Source organism: Centruroides sculpturatus, unplaced genomic scaffold (genome assembly GCF_000671375.1).
Source record: "Centruroides sculpturatus isolate CEXI.00-Female unplaced genomic scaffold, Cexi_2.0 scaffold657, whole genome shotgun sequence".
Classification (NCBI taxonomy): domain Eukaryota; kingdom Metazoa; phylum Arthropoda; class Arachnida; order Scorpiones; family Buthidae; genus Centruroides; species Centruroides sculpturatus.
Window position 1 is genome coordinate 385,708 of NW_019384866.1, and position 23,536 is coordinate 409,243.

Below are 23,536 nucleotides of genomic sequence, written 5' to 3' on the forward strand. Positions count from 1 at the left end.
TATTTGGAGAGCCTTTTTTTAAAAAGTCGAAACACACTGCCAGTCTGTCCGTTTGTCTGTCTGTGGCTAAGATTTCTCATAAATTAGAGGTGAAGACATCAGAAACTTTATAGGATCGTAACTGACACTACTTTCCCGCATAATTTCATATTAATTCCAAGCTACTGTTAATAGATCACTTTATAGTTCTCATTACCTAACTTTCGTTGACCAAAGTAAATTAGTTTCGAGATTATTTAACTATAAAAACATCTATTGCTTTAATTAACTACATATTAAACAGTATTAATTAATTTATCTGCACATTTGATTTATTTAATTTAATTTCTGATAAAGTATTTTTAATATTTTTCCACTCTTTCCATTCTAAGAGAACTTTAATCGTGCCCATTATAGTTTGGGCCGAGCCCACAATGGGGATGAGGGATAGACTAACCCCTGAAAAATTCCTAGATAGATTCTAATTAAATTTTTAGAAAACTGAAAAATAAAATAATCATTTGTCGAAAGCTTTGATAGAAAAATCTATATACGTGTAATATATGTCATAAGCACTTTTAGATAATCTTTCGTGAGATGTAGTTCGTTCTGTAAACATCGAACCACATATGAGATATTGATCTGAAATCCGGACTGGAAACACTAACGAGATTTTAATTTTATATTTATTTATAGTTTATTTATATATTAAAAACGAAACCATAATTTAATTTCCCTTCTAATATGAGTCACGTACAATATATCGTGACTCATATTATTCCGAATCGTATAAAATATAACGTGTAGCTGTATGAAAATATAACATAAGTANATTGTAGTACATTTTTAAAAATTTCAAAGCTACTCGATATATTAGATTTTACCAAATTCTATTCTGACAACGTGAATTGTTCATTTTAACTTGTCAAAAAAGTAAAATGTATTTAAAATTTATCTTTGTCCATTATAATCATGTCAGATATGATGATAAGTTTATTCATTCAAGGAAAAAAAAAATAGTATATAAGTATTGGAGGATAGTTTCTTCATCAAGAATAACGCTGAAGAGACTTAATGAAGATGTGATATTTTTGGAAGGATTCGTCAAAATTGCATAAAACAAATTAGAGGGTTTAGTTTCTAGAATAAGATAGAAATGCTTCTAAATTATACGCTATTCGATAATTAAGCTGTATTGATATCTTTATATTTACTTTCCTTCCATGCCATTTTCTTTTCTTTATTAATTTAATATTTCTTATTTCTTCGTTGTGTGAATGTGTGATGTATTATATCGTTGCTTTTAATTTAAAATTTTATATATTTACAACTAAATAATAAAATTCTCCAGATGTTTTCTTGAAAAATTAATAGTCCAGAGCCTCTTACTTTTCAAATGTAAGACAGGTCTGATTTCTCTTGTGGAATGTTTAATTTTATAAAAAAGACGATTGATTCTAGTTTGAAATATTTTTTAATTATCGTAAATCGTATTGTGTTTGAAAACACAATACGATTTACAATACTTTTTAATTGTTTACAATCCTTCCATTAAACTTAACTGTGTAAATGTGTTGCTGCATCTATTTAATGGATAATTAACTTCATAACATCATAACAATGAAAGTGTAGAAAGATAATTTACATATCTTCACTTAATAAATTCCTTAAAAATAAAATCTAAGTGTGCTAAAAATAAATCTTTACATAATACGAACTGAAAGATTGCGTGATTATCCATATAAAAATTTAATTATATATTTATTATTAAGCTTCCTTACTATTAAATTTAAGAATAAATTTCAGTGCGAGTCAGTTTTTAATGTATTTAAATAAAGAAAACAGTTTTTCTTAATCTCTTTTTTTAATCCTATTTCACTTCCATTAGCTAATCAATTTACTGGATTTTTTCAGACATTATCATCATTATTATTTTTTTTAAATAATAAAATTAAAATAAATATTCTAAATGTTGCTATTCATTTTTAACTTATGTAAATGATGGTTTAACACGCGAATATACAAAATTCGAATTAATGAAAGTGTGCATTATACGTTAAATTCGTGTTTCTTGTAAAAATGCTTATACTATTATGAGTACGACTTTCTGTCCATCACAAAAATTTTTATTTATGCAAATTAACTGGTTAACAAGTCTATTTTAATCCTTTTTTCATCGGTTTATTTTCTTTAGTTTCGTGTCTCTTGCTTAAATATAATACTCTGAATTATAAATTATTTGCTTTATAAATTGCTTTTATCATATAAATTTATTTAAAAAAATTAAAANAAGAAAAAATAAAATCTTTACAACTGTTTTTTATACTTATAAAGAAATATTCTACGTATTTCATTTGTTTAAAAAATGACAAAAGGGCCCACTAAGGGCAAAAGGGTCCTCTACATACAAGCTATCGACGGCCCTGATACGAACTCAGAAAAGTCATTATGGAAAAAGATTGAATAATATAGAAATAACACAAAGCAGAATATAATATTTCAATGTTGTAAAGAAACCTTAATAGATATAAAATTAACTAAGAAGTAAAAAAGACTTTATTACGTCATAGAAAGTGTTTTGTGAAAGTGGCAAGCAAATTTACGAGGCAACTTTAGTGTTTCACTTTTAACCTTTTGCTCTTATTGGGAAAAAGTCGAGAGTTTTATACAAATAAATTTTCAATAAAGAAAGATTTACATGTTTATTCTTTCCAGATAGCTTTTCATTATAAATCTGAATGAAATTATGCAACGCGAACTCATTATTAATGAAGTTTTATGGTTTTATGGGTAAATTTATTATATATTTATTCATTAAGTCGCATTGTTAACCTTCGTGTAATTGTCAAATGCAATTATATATATATATTTTTTACCTTAACCCGCGGTTTTGTCTAGGGCACCGTAGGTTTCCTCTCCAAGGGTTAGAAATTTCCCCAAATTAAGCAGCAAGTACTTGTAAAATCAATACTCGTAAAATTAAATGAACTCATGTTTACAAGTACAGAAGATCCTTATCTGAGTGGTGCGAGGCTTCGGAAATTGTGTACATATGGCACAACATGCGTTTAAGGGAAATTTGGATGCTAATGCAAACGTAATTTGATACAAGCATAGCATCATGCCTAGGTTTTACATAGTTTTTTTAGCAAACAAACGTTACATTTTTGTCTTCCACTTGTGCTATACATTAAAACTTACAAAATTAATGTTATACAGGATCCTAAAATAAAGTATTAATGTGAAATCGTCTATAAATCTTTACTAAACCCATTCATATAACTTTTATAAAGAATCTGCAGTAGTGTTTAGGTCCTTTAGGGAACTAATTGTCGTTCACAAAACAAAAATTTCTCCATTTAGAAGATCTCTGCTTGATTTAAATGGGGGTTCGATGGTGTCTTCCCACCGTATTCCCATTTAAACCAAGCCAAATAACCCCCAGATCTGGAAGTCTGCATAAAACAATGACCTTAACTTCCATAATCGTAAAGCAACTATCATTTTTACTAATATTTTTTTATGGCATGTCTTATGAAAGATAATTTAAATAATTAAAACGAATTTTAATTGAAATTTTAATTTTATATTTATTTATAGTTTATTTATATATTAAAAACGAAACCATAATTTAATTTCCCTTCTAATATGAGTCACGTACAATATATCGTGACATTATATCTTGTACAATTCCGAATCGTATAAAATATAACGTGTAGCTGTATGAAAATATAACATAAGTATAATGGAATCTATAATCTAGTAAGCTGACTTGAAACATCATCGTGACAAGAAACGTGTAATATTATATTTATGCCGAAAAAGGATATTGGAAAAATATGACAGGATACATTATTTTTATACCTTTTTTCAAACAATGCTTCCATTTACCTAACGCAAATGAGGTAGTAACGCTTATCGTCATCAGTCGTTTAATATTTTTGAAATTAACATTTCTGTTCGTTTATTATAAGGGACCATCCATTAATTACGTGTACAGTTTTTGAGTCACTCCCTCCCTCCTTGTTGAATACAATGATGTGCTGTACTTTTTACCCCCTCCCCTTTAATTACATGTATAAGTAATTCATGGCTCTCTCTGAAATTGAAGAAATTACTTACAAAGCTCTGCAAATATTTTCTAACTGATAATTTATTCACGTGACTAATAAGTAGCGTTTTAAGAACAAATTCTTATACCACTGATACCTGTGAAAAAATGCACGTAAACAATACCTTGACTCCCTCCCTCTCCTGTTAAACTGTACACATAATTAGTGGACGATCCCTGTTCAGAATTTGGAAGAGTTATCATTATTTTTTAGTAAATAAGAAGTTTTTTTTCACGTATAGCCTAAACATGTGGTTAATAAAAGGCAGTACTTACCAATGTTAATACGTAGTACAATTGCTTAAATTGCTACATATTCTACTTTAATGTTAAGATTTGATTTATAAATCTTTAACTGATATATGTTTTAATACCATCTTTTAATGTTAGAGTCGATAATACCTGAATTTCTATTAACTGCGGTCTTCTTTTTAAATTATTATCCCACTTAATATTATCAGTCAATTATCATCATTAATATAGGCAAGTCCCAAAGCGATTACCATAAGCGGATTCTACTGTATTAAATATTATTAACAATAATTAAATATTTGCATCGAGATATTTTTCTCTTCACTTGTATTATAAATATGAGAAATTTTTTAAGAGGGATGATCCAGTGAACAGTTTTAACATAATANATAACTGTAACAATAATATTATATTTATCTTAATTATACTGTGTATTCATATAATGCATGTTTTGATTATATAAAATAATGTAAAGCTCTATATTTAATATAGATTTGGAGTTTTACATTTCTTAGAAATGGTAAAGGTCAAATTTCGATTTCTATATTTGTAACAATTGTTCAAATTTAAAATAAATATTATTCCGATTATAATCATCTATTTTAATACTCTATATATTATTGAAGAAATTGTAACAATCTGTTATGAGAGGTTTAGTGTTCAATATGCAGGTGATCATAAAGAACGAGTGTTCAGAGCTCTGTAGAAAGATCTATTGGGTAAATCTCGACTAAATTTGGGCATACATATTGTCTTGAGTATAAGGTTTCGATTTTCCAAAAAAATTTTATTTCAAAATTCATCCGCTAGGTAAAATTTAGCGTTGTTGTCTTCTTAAATTTACGTGGATATTATGTACGTTGTCTAATGAATTTCGGAAGTTAATAGACGAATTGAAATGCTTTTATATCAATTACAGACACGATTACAGATGTAGAATGTAGAATTGACAAAGTATGAATGTGATTTCCGTGTGCTTCAATCTGTATGCTGTAAACTGCATTCGCCGCAGTTTAGAAACCATTTTGCGACGCCTTTTATACCCGAAATATGTACAATAAGAAGACATCAGCGCTAAATTTCGCCCTAGCGGCTGAATTTTAAAGAACATTTTTTTTTTCTCAAAAATCGAAACAGCATACTCGTGTAAGTAAGTATACAGAATTTGGTTGTGATTTGCCCAATGGTTCTTACTAGAAAAAGCTCTGAACACACACTAATTTTGATCATTCTGTTAATGGCTAGCTATTCGTTACTGAAATATTTACAAGATAATACTTTCATTTTAACTGGCTAATAAAATTTTTTTCGATTGTTTTTCAGGTTTTAAATATATCAGAAATTAAAATAAAATAAATAAAAAAAATGAGTAAATTTCGTACAAATTTTTAAACGGAAATTTGGGATATAAAATGTATTCTTACTAGAAATTGTGCAGAATTTTACATTGGAACAATTATATAAATTATCTCAATAATCGATAGGATATAAAATAGTTAAGAAGAAACCTCACGGGAGCTTTCTTAGTGATTTATGCAATTTGTACGACTGTGTACTCAGTATCACAAATATTGTAAGAACAAGAAACTAATCAAATAAAATTACATGAGCAGAAAATAAAATTAAAATTATTTTGTTATCTTTAATCTTGATCAAACATAAGAATATTCTTCAAATATTTTTATTATTTATATATCAATAGAACTAAAATGAAATAAAATATATCGATTATTCGAATTCAATAGATTGCTTCATTATCTTATAATATTCTAAATATTTCGCTAATAATTAATAAATATATATTAACATGTAAATTAACTAATAGGAAACATGTTTAAAATAGTGATTTATTAAATGTAACGAACATTTTATACGTTAGCGAGTGTTTTATATTATATTATTGCTGTTTTTGTGCTTCTAGCAACATAATTCAATGCTCAAACTAGATTGAATAATTGAATGTTAATTATAATTCGAAATATGCTTATATTATATCTGCTGTCCTTTTAAAAAGACTTCTCGTGGTGGTGTGCATGGATCTTTTAGGTCGGAGGCTTAATAGTTCCATTTAAAAAGTTTTCAGTTAAACAAAAATATATATGACTTCAGAATGGACTTAAAAAATATAGTGGGAATTGCGATGTTGATAAATTAAACGCATTAATTATTTGCTTATTTAATTTTCTAAATAATTATTTATTGATTACTTGGAGGTAAATCAATTGAATTTATATTTAATAAGATTTAAGCACGTGATATGAAATAAATTCATATAAATTTTCAAAAATATTTCTTATTGTTAGAAATTACAATTGCGGAGATGTTACGAAGGTTTGTTAACAAGCATTTCTTCCACATAATGCAAAATTTCTGAATGAGTTTCGCATGAATATTTATGTAACACCACAAATAGTCACAACAAACTACACCCAGTTTGGCATTATAGATAATTACACAAAGCCATTATATGTAATTTAATTCTGTGGCATGGTTAGCTACTGTAAAATCTAGGGAATAAACTATTTTATTCTTTTATTTATTTGTTGAAATTCTATATTTATTTTATTCTTGTCTTGGTGACAATGAAATTTTCTATGCTGTCCATTTACCGACTTATCAATAGATTTTGTATTTTAAATGTTTAGTTCTTTCAACTAAAATGGTTGCACTCTTTCTTTAGAAAAAGTTCTGCTTTTAAGAGAGAAAACATTCTTTTTCTCAAATTTTCTTCCTTTCAATTTACTACATTCCTCTTTAAAAATAAGTAAATAAATAAAGTGAAGCAGATAACTTTACTCGTGTAAAATATTTATGGTGATTTATCTGATTCGGTTTGATGGAATAAGGCAACGCAACTTAAGGGCTATCTGCCAAGGGGTGGTGAACTTTCTAGCGAAAACCGTCCCTATTCGGATGTTAGACACGTAAAAAGGACACAGAAGACTCCGTTGACCTACCTTTTCATCGGGTGCGAACTCGCGACCAATTATTCTGTGGTCTTACCCACTCGGCATTTTATGTTAATTAATAAAACTATTGAAATTTTATTTATATTCATTAAATATCTTTTAACTAGAACTAAATTTGTAAATTTTTCTTGAAGAGTTTCATTTAAACAAATGATAAAACTTAATCAGCTTACGTCCTGTAAGCAATTTTTTTTTTTTTTTTTAACTTTCTAAAAGGAAACAACAATGACAAATTAAACAAATCTAAATTTATTTCTTGACATTATTTTAAATGAAAAACAAAAGATAATCCAATTCTAAACTTCATTTTTATTTCCATTAGTAAAAATAAATATTTCAACGTTTCAATCAAAATTTTTCAAAATAAAAATGGGATTTTCCGAACACATCGAATTTAATACTAGAAAATTAAATTTTATACTTTTCAGAATTTGATGATAATTCATTTCTTCCGTCATTTATTTATAATATATATAAATTTAAATCATTGATTTATAGTTCTGAAAAATAGAATTCCCATATTAAATTTTATTTATTTAATGATCGAAACTACTGTATATCATTCTAGATAAAAATAACCTATAACTATATAAAGATTTTATATTCTTGAATCTATTTCTAGCAGTTTAGATACGAAATAACAACATTGAACTTTACATCATCTATAAATCGAAAAGGATGATTTTCTTTTTGATAGATATTTTCAATTTTTCAAGCTATGGTAAATAGCCTATACGATTTATTACTGACTATTGTCTTAAGAAACGAAACAATTTCATTAGATTCTTCACATTGGGCAGCCATTAAATTGATCTATTTCATGCCTAAAGCTTAGGCAGCTTTATAACTAAATTATTGATACTGTATCATAAATACCTAGCAAAAGGTCAGAAAACAGATTGACTAAGCCCAATGCAAAGCATAGATTAACGATTTTCGTGTTCTTTACTTATTATTTATTTATTTTATCACCCATTTTCTCATTCCTTCGAGTTGATCTTTTTTCCTTTGCAACCTGAAAAATTATAATTATATTGATATACTTACAGAATGTCCACCAATGGCTGGGTGAATAAAACTACTTTACAGTGGTTGTGGGTTCAATAACAGGTTGACCATGTGGTGTTTTCCAGGTGTTCTTCAAGTGTCTAACACCTAAATAGGGGCCAGTTTCTCATAGAAAGTCTTCCGGAGAGGAACTCGCTTAGCAGATCAACTATGTGTTACGTTGCCTTATTTCATCAATGTAATCAATCCTACACGGTAATCAGTCACTGTATACTTGCATTGCATCATTTGTAATGATATATATGACCCTGTATAATACAATTACTCTGTATATATATACAACACGTGATTTAAGACATAATTTAATACGTAAATAAAATTTACATTATTATTTCCATAAATTTATAATTTATTTTTCTCAAAATTTGATTTTTCTATTTATACATGTAAAATACTGCCACTAAAGTACAGTCATTAATTAATTAGTATATGTAATTAAGGGATAGAGAGTTTCTGAAAATTACAGAAACTTCTTTTATGTTGGACTAGTGTACACGTAATTAAAGGGTAGGGGGTTTGCCAAAAGTACACCAGTATACACAGCAGGGAGGGGTCTGATAACGCAATACAATTGAATGAAAATTATATCATGTTATTAATTATGGGAAAAAATGATAAAAATTAAACAACATTTAGCATGTTAATGTATAAATATTAATACGAAACACGTCAAAAATATTATTTCAAATGAATGTATTCTAGATTAATTTAGGCTAATTTTTCGTAAAATTAAAACTTAAAAAACATATAATCAAAATCTTTTTTGCATATTTTACACTTTATTTAACAGAATCTGGATGAAAAATGAAATAATTCTAAATAAAAATTAAACATCTCTTAATTAAGCAAGCTGATAAACAAAATTCCATTAAAATCCACTATAACTTACTCCATGAGTTAACGACCAACTATAGCCTTTCTTTATTTTAATAAAACTAATTACTACTAATTTAATTATTGTACAGAGATTTTTCTCGGCATATTTTATCCAAAAGTGAACAATTCTTCACATTTTTTCTGACATTTCTGTGTAATTTTCACCTGATTAGTTATACAGTTTAATCAGCATGAATGTCATTTACATATCCTTCATCATTGCTAAACTGTATTTCTATATACAATAAAACCTGTTTAAAACGCAACTCGAATAAAACGGAAACCTGCCAAAACGGAAGAAGTAATTCGGTATCGTGCGATTTCGGTTTATACAAGTTTTACTGTGTACATATATACAGATATCCTCGTATAACACTGTAGTTAAGTTCCAAAAGTTACTATTATTTTTCATAATTAAGAGAAATATGTTCATTAATGTAATCAATAATTAACTAACAATCTCAACCATAAAGTATTGCTCGTTAATATTAATTTTTTTCACTTCTAAACACTGTTAAACGAGGACATTTTCTTTTTGGCAAGAGATCATCTTCAAAGCATCAGCAACATCTTGATCTTTCTCTACTTTTTTCCATAAAATCTAATATTATTTTCATTTTCTCGTATTCGTCTAAGAGATCTTTATAAATTTAATCTTTTTATTTAGTAAGTTTTAATTTAAGCTATAAAAACAAAACGCAGAGACAGTCTTTCGAGTTCATTTAGCAGTATCACAAGTGCCTTTAACGCTTGGTTTATAGTAAAACAAGAATAGGAAGCTAGGACAATGAAAAAGAAAAACTGCACATCTATCAATAAAGAAAACCGGACGAAAGATACGAAATAACATTGCCCACATTGATTTTAGAATATTGAAATTTTCACAAATGAGACAACACACGTACTTATTTGAATAAAAAAAATATCGAATGACGGTGTTTGCACTTAAAAATTCTGACGTTTTGTACGGGAATGTCTCCAATTCTCGAACCGTGTTGTAGGAATGACGTGTTGTACTTATATTTTGTTCTTAAATCAACTTTAATATGCAATATTTTAGTGAAGCACGAAATGAATTTAGAATATTTTAATATTTTATAATGAAAATTCTATAATTTGATCTATTAACGTAGAATTTAAGATATTTTTAACACTGTAATAAATTTATAAGTTACTCTATTGTTAGAATATAAAAATAGACAGACCTATAAATAATAGAAAAATGCTAAATATAATTTCCTCAGCTTTAAAGTTAAAACTATCAATATTTTAGTTCAACAATAATGTCTATACTAAATAGTATCTATCTATCTTCTTCTCAGCAGTATTAGTTACTTATACTACTAAACACACGGCAAAAACTCGGCAAATATAATCAGGTGTGTTTAGTAGTATAAGTATACTAAATAGTTTTAAAATATTTTAAAATGTGTATACAGACGAACCTCTAAACAACGGCCACTGTTTATATTTCCGTCAGTAATAGTTTTTCAGATGTTTGCCAGTACTTTAAGAGGCCGTTTACTATGTACATTGTAAAGGGGGGTGGCGAAAAGTACGTCATTATACACGAGAGGGAAGAAGGGGTCGAAACATTCCACTAAAAAGTTCACTTTTAGTGGTATTAGTGGAATGAGAATTTGTTTTTATAAGCCTACTTACTAGTTATGTAAATAAATTATTTGCAGAACTTTTAAAAGTTATTTTTTTCAATGTCAGGGAGGTCCAGACACTATGGAAACACATAATTAAAGATGAGGGAATTTGCCAAAAGTACAGTACACCAATTCATCAAACATGACTGAAAAATATACACGTAATTAATAGATGTCTCTTATTTAATTACAAATTTTTACTTATAAAAACTTATTTAAAGCAGAATATTTGTAAGTTATTTGTAATTTTAGTGTTTGTATTAATTGTTCTTATTTCTTAGTTTTTTTAGTGGGAGCTATTATCATGCAGCGGTAGTAATCAAAAGTTCTTGTAGAAAGCTGTAAGAAAATTTGAAAATAAATAAGTACAGTATTTAGTAAAAATAATGAATTTAAGTGGAAATAGAAAATATAGGTAAATATTTACTAAGTAAACATTTTATTTTGTTGCGTGTTCTTTAAGAATTAAAAAAAAAAAAAATTCTGCGTTATCTAGCTATGATAATAGCTTGGGGAATAGCAATAGTTTAGATATGTAAACAACATTTTAAGCCCGATTCAAAAAAGTATTTTTACCCATTTTAACAGGATTGTAGAGTAAAACTTTATTTGCCATATTTGCCACTCAGAGGGGAAAAAAAAGCAAGATGTGCACTATAAAATCTCTTAGATGCAATATTGTAAACATCTTAATGATTGTAAGCTATCCTTTATAGGTTTACAATGTCTTATCAAAAAAATATTAAACCCTATAACATTCCACAAAATATAATGAACTTTCAGAATAAATATAGATAAAAAGTTTTGAATAGGATAAAAATATTCGGAAAAAACTTAAAAGAATGTTTTTGATGGATATAGAAAAGAACGAGGTCATCTCTATAAAAAAAATAGGGTCGAATGCTCCGGAAGGAAAGACGAGTTTACCAAATAGGATTATATTGTAAGTGCAAGATTCTTTAAGCGTGAAGTATATGATTAGGAGGATCTAAGGAGAATTCGTCTTGAATTTGCAACAGAATACATCCTTTACGCTATCACATATTTGAATTCCGAATCAGAACGTATCCAACAAAAGATATTGAAATAACGAATTATCAACGAAGCGTATTCGACTCGTATCCACAGTATCTATTGTTCTCTAAAATTTAATCAATCGCTTCATCTCTGTATTTAACAAATGCCAGACTTTTTTCAAATTAATTATTTTGTAATTAATGTATCCTAAATTCTTAGAATTGTAACTAGATTAGCAAACAATGTTATGTTTCTAATGTAAACTTAAATGATTGAAATTCTGTGAGAAGGTTAGTATTATATTATTATGTCTAATGATAAGAGATAATCGATAATTATACGGTATGTCTACACGTAAGTAGTATTACGTAAAACTTAATTTCAGTGTTGTATCTTAAGCAAGATAATGCACGAATTAATAAAAGTCATTTGTAACTTTATAATAGTTTAAATGCGCTCTTCAAGCATTTTGCCTTCTAATAAATTAGGCCATATAGAGGAAGATTATAATTAAAGAGTAAGTGTTCGAAACTCTCTATACAAAGACCTATTAGAGAAATTTCAACCAAATTTGTTGTATATGCTGTTTCGATTTTCGGGGAAATATTTTACTTTAAAATTCAGCCGCTAGGGTACAATGTAGCGCTGTTGTCTCCTTAATGTTATTTACAGAGCCATACAGAGCCACATCTTCGATGTAATCTCAATTCCACATACCACACCTACAACTGAAATAAAATTATTGCTCGAAATTCGTTAAAAATAGAGACAGCAGCGCCAAATTTCACCCTAGTGGCTGAATTTTGAAGTAAGATTTTTCTCGAAAATCGAAACAGCATACTCAAATTTGGTTGAGATTTATCCAATATTTCTTTGTACAGCGAGCTGTGTATACCAACTCTTTAATTATGATCGCCCAGTACTGTACAGTACACTAGTTACTTTGAATAATTCAATTACATAAACTCAAAATTACATTATTTATTTATCTTCTGTATTTTACGATTTTTAAATATTTGAAAATAAGTTTATTTCAGATTCTTTACATTTTTGTTTAATAAAGATTCGGTCATTTGAAAAAAAAAAAAAAAAATTCATCAATAATGCAAAATTATTTATTACTATGAAAAACATTCATCTGTGCTTAGATTCATCGTATTTTTCAATAATTCATTTTTAAAGTAATTTTATTATTATTATTTAATGCTTTGGTTTGATGAAATAAGATAAATCAACACGTGAATGATCTAGAAAAGAGAATGTCTCCCGAGAGCACTGTCTATGGAAATGACTTCTATTTAGGTGTTAGACACGTGAAGAAATCCCATAAAACTCCACGTGGCCAACACGATGGTGAGGTTATAGTTTGAATCCATCTTAACTCAAGTAAAAAACAATTAATTCATAAAGTTTATTTTATTAATAATACTTAATATTTGCAATAATACAATATTTTATTCAAGAAATTTTAAAATTGATTCTGTTTTGATTGATGTCTTATACAATAACCATATTGAAATACTCTTATTTTCTAATAAGTGAAAATTTTATAACGATGTTTTTTGTATAAAAATATTTATAAAATCGATAAAATAATAACCAAGGTCTTAATTATATTCTGGTATAAATAATTTTTTGTACCTTTTAAAAAAAATATAGCCTATATATCTCGCTAATGAGATAGTTATAATGAGATATGTTTTTGAAAAATTAATAATTATTTTTTAAGGGATATCATTTTTATGCTGTGTAATTATCGTATAATTTAAATATATATATATATATTTTAGTGGAACTAATTGTACAAATAATCTTTTCTTCTTCCTATTTACAATTGTTATTTATTTTTTTCCCGTTCACAGCCTATAAATCTTGTGAGCTAAGTGTAAGAATTATTACAGTCTAAGTAGTGTTACTACCGGTTTGTTTATCCATTTATTATCATTTAGAAAAATCCGGCATCGAAAAAAGTAAAAAAAATATATATATAGGCCTATATATACACAGAATCAACAGAAGTGTAACCGGATGTTTCAAACTTCATCATTTAACTAGATGAAAACTCAACTTTTATTCGAAATTCTGTTTGTGAAATTCAGAGAAAAAAATAATGAATTTTATTCATTAGATATATTCTAGTGAGCCTATTATATTTTAAATACAGTAATTTAAATTATTCACTAATTAAATTATTTTTCTAACGAGAGAATATGCAACGTGGAAGAAAGAATAGAATAATTTGAAGTAACGTAGAATAGATACACCGTGAGAATTTTCATTAAAATTTAGTTCGGTTCCTCGCTTCAATTCATTTTCATTAAGGTGGAAAATTTGCAGAATAAGACGAAGAAAGTTTCTTGAAAGTTTATTCTCTTTGTAACTATTTTTACAAATATTTAAACTAGATTTCATTCTAATATTTTAAAACGAGCGTGTTCATTCTAATTTAAAATAACGTGTTTAATTGTTTATATTAACATGTTATATATCTCTTCATATCACTATGCGCTATATAATAATTGTTATTTTTAAACGTATTAATTTTAAAATTCAAATATAACCAAGATCGCCAGTGATCGAGTAATAATTTGGAGTGGGTTGCACTTCACAAACGGGTGGAGTTTTCCGGGTTTTCTTCCATGTCTAACACCTAAATAGGAGCCAGTTTCCCATAGAAAGTCCTTTCAGGAGGCACCCCCTTGGCAGATCGCCTATGAGTTGTATTGCCTTATTCCATCATTCGACCATTTAGAACAAGAAGAATTCAGCTAAGTGACATCTCCTTTCGTGTATCAGTATCATACTTGGAAAAAACATCATTTTTCAACTTGTAAGATTGCCTTTTATTTTATTTTTTTTATGAGAAAAAACAAAGCTGTCTTTACTTAGTTTATTAATAATTTATAAACTAGAAATTTTCTGAAGTATTTTAACCACATATTTAATCATATAGTTTCCTCTTGCGTGATTACGTGATTTATAAAAATACATCCAAGAATAAAACTGGTAAAATGCCAATTCGAATTTTAACTATAATTTGCATTTGAGATAAAAATCAATTAAATGAGGGGAATTTTTTACTTTAAAAAAAATGTTAATTAACTCGCCCTGATAGGAATTATGTTTAATTTTGAGATATAAAAAAATATAAGAGGAAATCTTCCATTTAAAAATTATATATTAATTGTTAAAGTCGAGTGATGTTTAAGTATGTTATTACAAAATAGGAAAGTTTTTAGTTCGTTATTATCGAAGATACTCGATTTTATCAAACTGAAGAGTTTGCTCTTAATTAATGGTTTAAAAGGGAGTATCTTAAGCGATAGAATAATTTAATTAATTTACTATTTTCGTTTATTTTATTTTGTTATTTCTGTTATTTGCGGGGGAGGATTTGCTTGGTTTATCTAAGAAAAAGTTCCATTAGAAACCAAACAAAAAGAATTCATTATTGTATAATTATTATCATATAAAACTATCAAAACAAATATCAAGTTTCGTTCATAAAATAACAAAAATAAAAGCAAGATCTCAACAGAATGCTATAAAATAATAATAAATCAATATAAAAACTCATAAAAAGTATCGTTATATCGACAAAGTATTTTGTTTCAATTTATCTTCATCGGAGATTTTAATCTATATTTTAAAAATAGAACAATATTTTTAACTTCCTTTTAATTTATGAATTTTATAAATTTATTTTAAGCGTGTTTAAATTATAAAATGGCATAATAAAAAAAAAGCGCTTCATTTATGAAACTGCTCTTAGTTTTTACGGCAAGAATATGAAATCTCGAAATCATTTGTTTATGATACATAGTAAATGTTTGAGAAAATGTAAAAAAATAAATATATATTCGTTTATATTTCAATATATTTTTATATTCTATTGAAAATAAACGTTGGAGCAAAGGGATTTCAATCTTGATAACAGATGCGCTCTGGCAATAGTTTCTGCAAAACTACTCATCCGACTTTTTCGAAAGGATTTCAATAGAATGAACGTCTCTTGGATAAGAAGTCCAATATGGACTTTTAGTCTTCTTTCCGCTCTATTTGATAATATTCGATTTAATACTGTGCTACGGATAGGGACGGATATAACTTAGATTAACGAGGTGGCAATTTTCTTTCTTGAAACTGGCCACATAAAAAAAAAAAAAAAGCGTATTGTTAACCGAGTTTACATACCGGAAATTTAAGTAAAAAAATAAGAAAAATAAAAAGAAAGATAGATTATATAATAATAAAAATTCTTTAACTTAATATTCGCGTCGAGTAAATTATATTAAAAATGGAAACTATTTATTCACAGGGAAATTGCAATCCATTATACTAAACTTCCGTTATTTGAGCAAGTTTTGTAACAGCACGCAATGCTACCCTTATCACTCTTAAGAGTCGTTCGGATCGGAACACGTTTGACAAGAGACCATTAAAATTTATGTCGCGACATGTCACGGACACGTGACAAATACGTCATTCTACACAACCCCTCACTTAAACAAGAGAAAGAAATTCTGCACTTCACTCAGTTTTTTTTCTTCTTCTTCTTCTTCTTCCTATTTTCTGTCTTTACGTGTTCGTTCAATTTAAAAAAAAGGGGAGAACCTGTGGAAGGAAACAAGATAAAATTTTTATCGAAGCTAATCCTATTTAAATAAGTAAATATTTATAAGAAAGAATTATTTCCGTTATAATTATAGGCTGATGTTTGACATGTTTAGAGATACGAATATTTTAGAATATCAATAATAACAGTGAATCAATTCGAGATGTTGAGGAAATTTCCACTTCATTAAGGGATCTTAAAACTAATTGATCAAATTTCGAATGATAATTTATTTGACTGAAGAGACAAGTGTTAATGTAAATCGTGTTTCCATCGATTTTCATTGTTTCTATATATGTAGGTGGAATAATTTAAATTCGCAATTTCTTGCACACGAGCCAATGACTTTCTCAAATTATTTTTGTAATTTATCATACGATTGCAGCTAATTTTACTTTTCACTACTTATTTCATTTCAAATCCATTTAAATTTATCCAAATAACTTGTACTTTGTCCTTGACCTTTATCATATTAGAAGATCTTTTATAAACTTGTATATAAAATGTAAAAAATAAATAACTATATTTTTTTTATATATCCTATATAAATTATACTAAATAAGCAAATAAATGCGAGTAATATTTAAATAATAAACTGTGCAATAATGCCATATTAAATCTTTTAACATATATATTCAGTTATAATATACTATAATATAGAGTGTGCTTACGTTTATATAGGCTATATAACTAAATATTATTGTAAAATATAAGTTTACATATTATATATTTTGTGTATATTCTTTTATATAATATATTAAGCTATATTAAACTTAATTTTTTTTTAAAATGTTTAATAAATATTTGAATTTTATTCCAAATATTTGATAGGAAATTAAACGTAAAATTCTATTTAATTTCATCTCTCGCTGTGTTGTTCCCGGTTGTATAATTTATTATATTAAATTATCAATTACCAGAAATTTAATTTTTATAACTTAATATAAAACATTAAGGCAACAAGATCACGATGATTCAACACAATAATTAATTCTTGTTGTGGGGATATTAGATAAACTCTACATAATAAACTACGCTATAAATTCAGGGAAAATTCAAAGTAACTAGTAAGAATTCCACTTTTACAGTTTCAATATTGGGGGTTTATTTTCTACGTATTTCTGCGATACAGCTGTTAATGACGTCACCGCGTGGGCGAGTAACATTACTGGCAGTCACGTGACCGACAACGATAATTTTACCAGTGAGAGAGAGCGATGAGTGTAATCTTAGTTACGAGGGAGATAATAGTAAGCTGCCGATTTCTTCATTAAATTTTTCCTAGTTATGGTAACTTTGTCAGGCGACGAATTAAGAGAGAAATTTCGTAAATTTCAAGTTTTTTACGTAGGTTAGAGCTGCAGAAAACGTCGCCGCCGGAACAAAGAGTGGGTGAATTTGGATATGTCAGAGACAAAGAAAAGCTTAGGGCCATATACCGGGGCCACGTGTTCTCGGTCGGAGAGATGGGGAGAACCTAGTCAGCCATTGATCCACGAATGACGTCATTAGAAGGCGGTGTTCGGTGGATTGGCTGTGCGCAACAGTTCTGCGGTAGACGTTGTGCTATTGACATCAGTTGTTCGGTCGAAAACGATCCAGCGTGAGAAAAGCATGCAGTTACTAACCGCTGGCCTCATATAGTATGGAATTAGAATTAATGTATCATGTCTCCCGTACGAAGGTGGGGAAAGCAAGAAATTAGTGAAGAAGCTGCCACCGCTCTCAATCAACCGACCGAAAGCCATCCACCCATCACAGTGGCTGGACAACTCGAACTGCTGACTGTAGAGTGTGGTGACAAGGGATCCACTTTCAGTGCAAGCCCTGGTCCTACGGCCCAGGCATCGCGTACTAGTCTACTAGGAAAACCCATTAAAACCAGCAGGCACAGAGATCCTAGATATAGGAAAACGCAAGCACTGGTGTATAACTTTTTAGAGAGGCCTCGAGGATATAAATCTGCTACCTATCACATATTATTGTAAGTAGCTTACTATTCAATAAATTTTGTTGCGTGTAGACAATTATTGTGTGCGAAATTTAATATATATAATGTGTATATACATATAATTTTTTTAAACATTTAATATTAAATAAATTGCATTATATTAAATTAATTACGTGGCTACATTAAATCGTTAATCATTTTTGCGATTCTCACAGTGAAAAAAATACCAAATATTCTTGCATGCCCGTTGCTATTAAACCGATGCTATTGACATTATATAAGTATAGAAAATCGGTATATATTATCTTAATATAAATTAATGTTATATTATTGTATTTTTTAAGTTAAATACTTAAGAATTTTTCTTAATAGCAATTATTTTTTGTTGCAAATTTCGAACTATTAATTGCAGTTTAGCGGATTTTTTTTTCTTTGTTCTTTAATTTCGTTCGCCTCTCATCGATTTTCTTTTATTTTCGATTTGGAATTTTCGTCCAGACTTTTTAAAATTTATTTTAAAATTAGAAAACAGTCAAAATCATCAAATTACAGGCTACCATATTTTCGTTTATTCTGGAAGAGAGGTAAAATTCCGTCTGATTTTCTGTCAATGTGTTATATGTTCGAAGGAAATTAATATGTGGAGAGATGAAAAAACACTTGGAAAAATATCACGTGATGAACAAACGTCAAAAATGACGTAATGGGAAGAGAGAAGGGATCTGATGATAATAAATAATGCAAGTTTTATTTTTTTTAACCTATAAAAATGAAGACAGAAAGGTAGCATAGATTATTTGTTTAAAAGTATACAACGAGAAAATCGACTAGCTATAATAAGTATAACGATCGATAAACGATAGATCCAACTATTTATTGCTAGTTCGATATTTTGATATAAAGATAACAAAAAGCAACTCATCATATATTAACAGATGGACTCACATTGGACAACTGAACTATATTTAGCAGTTTCAAAAATAACTATAAGCCCCTATACTATTTAAGGAACTAGTCGTAAACACAACTAGCAAACTATCGACAAAAATATTGGAGCAGGGATGGTCCATATAAAACTTTTTAGTCGTTAAAATGCCGAATATTACACGAAATAATTTTTAATACAGTAACGCAAATATTAAGTTTTAAGTGTACTGATTTTTAAGTATCGTTCTAGATAAAGCACTTGATTATCGATCAAGTGATATTTCCGAGATTATATATTCTTGGTATATCATCGCTTTGCAGTTATATATATATATATACATATATATGAAATTTAAGTATATTATTTGCTTGAATCTATGGAATAGTCCATGTTATGGGGTCTTCTTGCGTGCCTTCTTTTCATTGAGGGCGTTGTCATATTTCATTCTTACTGACGATCAGACTTATATGTTATTTTCTATTTCTTTATTAAGATGAATATTTTTACAAGATATTATTTAAGAAATATATAATAATAAATTCTTGATATGCAGTATTACTGCACCTTAAGTCATTTATATTTTATAAAAATGTAAGTTGCAATTGAAAATTTAATAATACATCTCCAGACAGATAAATTCACTGTTCTATTTTGTGAAGTAATCTAGAGTGAAAAAATTGTTCTAAAAAAAAATCAACTGATACACACTAACATCAATTTTCGATTATCCGTTTCTATGACAACTAGAAGCCCCACTTACCTATAATTTTTCCTATTTCTTCCTAGCTGACCAATATTTTACTCTTAAGGAAAGCTTGACATTTAAAAATGTTAATGATTAGCCTAAATATATGCTATAGAATCTCTTATATGTTTATTTATTTTTCGATTAAAATATATTCAGAAGATATATTTAGAAAACAAATTTTTAAAATCTATATTAAGCAACAAAATTCTTAAATAAATATTCGAAATTATATCATAAACGATAGATTTTCGTTTCTCTTATCGTTATTCTTCCGCACTTCTGATTGCCAATTGATCATCGATGCTAATTGCATTATATACAAATTTTTACCTTAATTACATTCGGATTAACGTGATTTTCGTAGTTACATATTAAACAGCGTGTTCTAATGATGCTGATAGATATATGACACTTAGTGAATTAGATCCAGATGGATTGCTCCTGACTCAGAAGTCAGATTTCCCTGTGGTAGCCTCTACTAAGGAAAGCACTAATGATATGAAAGACAGATAACGTTTCTGCCACACCACTCCCATCATTAGAAGTGACCAATTCTTCGACACATTTTCATCTAAAATCAGCGATAATGTTTACTTTATTACTTGTAATTTATATATATTATTATCTTACGAAGTATGCAATTAATTTATCCTTTATAATAATTCGTATGATAATTAATCTACTTGACGAATATTGAAGCACATATTTAATATTTATTTATAAAAAAATATTATTAGTTATATTAATGGTTTCTAAATATTATGTATTATATTTATACGCAACAGCCCTTCTAGTAATTTTTAAAAGGCATCTTTTTAAACTTACTTACAGCAAAAAATATATAGAATTGTTTATAATTACAAAGTTTTATCGACTTCCCTCTCAAACTTTCATGGCCCCTAAGGGAAGCCCTGTAAGGCAGCCCTGGTTTGTCTGCACGATAATGTTGTACAGCTTGGTTGAACAGTTTATAACTAGTTTTTTAAACTGCAGTAATTAATATAATTGGTTTATATGCTATAAATTTTACTCTAATGAATAAGTATTTACATTCTGTACTATTATTTATAATTGATATTGCAGTTAATTATATTACTAATTTTTTTGTTTAGAAATTAGTTATAGCTTATATTCATTGTAAAAGCGCGAACCATTTAATATTTATACACATTTATTTGTTTAAAAGAATAAGAGAAAAGTATATTTGCTTTTTAATGAGTCATAAACTTAATACGCGAGATTATCATTAAATTTCGAGAATAAAATTAAAAAAAAATAATAATAACAATTTTAATGATATGCAGCGATGTAAGCAGTTGTAGACTACATTTACGGGTTTGTTCGTTCGACATCTGTTGTGCATGATTACAGCTCTTCGATGTCTAGTTTCCCCCTCTCTCTTTTAAAATAGGCCTTTCCTATGACGTGTGTATACTTATCGAGTAATATAGACAGGAGGTAAGACAAGTCCATTTAATGATTAGCTGGTTGGTGAGGGAAAAGTGGGAGGACTTGGCCTCATATCCCATTTTAAAAAAGAATCTCGTCTACTAATGATATATAAATCATTGACGCTCTCATCGCTCCATTTTCTTTTCCTGTCTTTCAAAAACTATCGAATCTTTGAATAATTTTTTTTTTAAATGTCTTAATATCTTTTAAAGTTTATGAAATTAAAAAAAAATTGATAGAGCGCAAGAAAACTTGCTATCATTAATTTGTTATAAATGAATTATAAGCGCTCGTTATCGTCTTTTCGGATTTTTCTTCTTAATATTTTATTGATAATCATTTAATAATTATGTGATAAGTGAATTTAATGACATAATAGACAAGAGAGAAAAGAAAATTACAATAATTTTTCTGCATTTTATTATTGTTAATGCTATTAAATAAGGGAAAATGTAACGTATTGTAAGGAAGATTGCATATCATTCGAAGAATAATCTTGATTCAGTTCAGAAACATTATCCTCTTCATATTTTCTTAAAGAAATATAGAAACTAACATCGACAAATCATTATTACATCTTTTATATATTTAGAGAAAATGCTATGTTAAAAGATATAATTAAATATTTAAATAATCAACATAAAATTATATCGTTATATTCGATATTAGAATAATTGTAAAATATATTAAATTGAAAGAAGTTTTTGTGTATGACCGAAAAATATAAAATTAAATACAATAAAACTTGTGTAAATCGTACCGCATCGTACTCAATCTTTCCCGCTGTTTTACACAGGTTTTTACTTATATATCTTTAAATTAAATTACTTACTTTACATATTGTTATTCTACTTTAAAGGAAAATTTTCTATTTATTCCTAATGATGAAATTTGTGAAAATAAATTGATAAAATGCGAATGGCAAAAATTTATTTTACTTGAATATTTATTATTTCGATTGGAATTATTTTATTTTATTTTTTATTTCCAGTAGCTACAAAAAAAAAAGAATTTCTTAAGTGTTCACTCGATAAACATTTATTATATTTGTTTTTCTCTCCTAAATACTGCACTACATGCGGGTTATATAATAAAAAAGGTGTAATTCTGTAATGATACTAATTATTAGCAAGAAAACTTTTAAATTAAATAATATAAAATAAATTAATATACTGTTTTTTTTTTTAAAATTGGATTCTTTAATTTACACATGATTTTATTTAGATAAAGTTAAAGTTAACGAGAATTTATAATACATCTAAATGAGGATCTCTATGTTTATTATGATACAGAAAATCTGAGTAGAGCAATTGGGAATCTATATAATTAACTCTAAAATCCCGAAATGGTAATTATTAAATCAAATCTTTACAACAGTGATTTCATTAATATAGATTAGAATAGTGTATTAAAGTTAGAAACTAAATTATCTGAATAATAATTGTGATTGCGGTGTGTTCATTACACATTAAATTATTCATCCTTAACCGAAAAAAAGTGTGAAATAAACTGAGTGAACGACGCAAGATAATTAACTTAGAGTTTAGATAAATATTAAAAGAGATCATTTAAAAACTGTGAGATAAGGTGCAAGAGATCTGAAATTGGTGAAGATAATGAAATAGCTAGATTGGGGATAATAAAATGAAGATATTTTATCACAATGAAGGATCAATAAACGCAAAATGCTTATATAAAAATAAAAAAAAAACACGTGTCGAAAGGTCCGTCGAGAGCTTATATAGGGCCTAGAGTAGAGCGGGCCCCTTTTGCTATATTATTATTTTAACAAATGAAATACGTAGAATGTTTTTTTTATAAACAGAAAGCAGTCTTAAAGATTTTATTTTTTGTTAGTAAAAATAACATTAATATATATGGGTAAGAACCATTAGCACTTCCCCTCTCGACGGAG